Source organism: Mobula birostris, chromosome 13 (assembly GCF_030028105.1).
Source record: "Mobula birostris isolate sMobBir1 chromosome 13, sMobBir1.hap1, whole genome shotgun sequence".
In the NCBI taxonomy this organism is placed as follows: domain Eukaryota; kingdom Metazoa; phylum Chordata; class Chondrichthyes; order Myliobatiformes; family Myliobatidae; genus Mobula; species Mobula birostris.
In genome coordinates, this window is record NC_092382.1 from 53,822,596 (window position 1) to 53,824,494 (window position 1,899).

General features: G+C 47.3%; 1 non-coding gene across 1 annotated transcript; it reads left to right on the top strand.

The window, feature by feature from the left end:
- The first annotated feature begins 1,826 nt into the window (after positions 1 to 1,826).
- Positions 1,827 to 1,899, top strand: trnav-cac (transfer RNA valine (anticodon CAC)). The gene has a single exon. It is a non-coding gene; the product is annotated as a tRNA-Val (tRNA).

Consider the following 1,899-nt stretch of genomic DNA (forward strand, 5'->3'; position numbering starts at 1 on the left):
CTTGTGATTTTAATGCTTGCAACGCCCAGGTGACTGCGCGTTTTTCAAGCTGAGCACCCTGTTTATTACTTGCATTTAACTTCGAAGCGATGCACCTTTGACCTTATACACTAAAAGGCATGTGCCCGCGGGGCTGCAAACATTCTCCGTGTTTGCTTCTCTCGCTCAACACGCGTAGCCTCACTTCCCTTTGTTGAACGTGCCTGAACAGGCGGTTTCTTTGTTGAATCAGGACATCACAAGCCCACACATATTCCTGTCTTCTCAATTCAATTAACCAAACAGTGAAACAACGAACCCGACCTTTCCTGAAGCCATGCCTCAGAAACGCTGTAATTGCACCTCACCTTGGTTCGCTGTGCTGTCGATTAAGCTCAATGTTCGCTTACAACGGCGAATTGTTTCAGGCCCACGCGAACAAAAGAGATATTAATCGTGGCCTCAATGGCCAGAAATGGTATCGAGATGCTGATATCTCTGTCCCCCTCTCTCAACATGAAGCTCCAGTATTTCAGGACAGAATTATAAAATAATTCTCACATGTCCCGTGTTCACTAAGCCTCTGTGAAAGAGAGGACACCTCCCCCGATTCTACTGACTTGCTGAGATTCCGTTTCCAATGGTCAGATCCCTCTAGCTGCAATGCGATCCCTCCACTGCGACCTTTGATTTGGTCTATTTGCCTGAAGGTTGTTGTTCCCAATATAAATTTCCTTCACAATCGGTCGTATAACTGGCCTTTCATGTCTTTGTCTGGTTGCGATCCGACGGATTAGATTGGAACATGATCATCAGTGAGATATCAGTGTGATGGTGTGTCTGGTGTTAGTGTGGATTCAGTGTGACGATTGGCCGTGATTCATTACTCTACAGCTGGTATCATCTCACAAGTAACTCCGGCTTGTAACGCGTCCTGTTGTCTATAAGTGTATCGGCACGTTGTTCAGTCACTTTCAATTAACTTGTAATCTGAGGTGATGAGAACGGACGAGAGAGACAGGGTGAGAAATCTTAAAGGCGCCGTTGAATTTAGTTCGTGAGCTGGAGCGCAACCTCGTGGGAGGGGAAGGGGGAGATCCAAAATGATAGGAGAAGACAGGAGGGCGAGGGAGAAAAAAGAGAGAGAGAAAAGTACATGCACACACACACACACACACACACATATATGTGTGTGTGTGTGTGTGTGTGTGTGTGTGTGTATTCTTTTTCTCCCTCTCCTTTTTCTCCCTCTGTCCCTCTCACTATACCCTTCGCCCATGGGCTTCACCCTCCCCCTTTCCTTTCTCCCTGGGCCTCCTGTCCCATGATCCTCTCATATCCCTTTACCAATCACGTGTCCAGCTCTTGGCTCCATCCATCCCCCTCCTGTCTTCTCCTATCATTTTGGATCTCCCCCTTCTCCTCCCACTTTCAAATCTCTTACTAACTCTTCCTTCAGTTAGTCCTGACGAAGGGTCTCGGCCTGAAACGTCGACTGTACCTCTTCCTACAGATGCTGCCTGGCCTGCTAAGTTCACCAGCAACTTTTATGTGTGTTGCTCGAAATTCCAACATCTACAGATTTCCTCGTGTTTGCTGTTTGAATTCCTTGCTGTATATAAGCAACATAGTTCAGTTACCTGTTACATGTCGCGCCCTGACCAGCACCCCACAGGAAATTGTTAATGCATGTAACCGTATATGTCACATAAATGCAATAATTGTCATTGAAAGCGAAGAGGAACGGTGGGCAATGACTTGTTCTTATCGCTGTATTGCAGAGCAGGGTGGGGAGGGGGTGCCTCGGGTCATTGCTCAATAGCGCAGAGTATTGAGCGCTTTGCACAGTTTCTGTGGTGTAGTGGTTATCACGTTCGCTTCACACGCGAAAGGTCCCCAGTTCAATCCTGGGCAGAAACA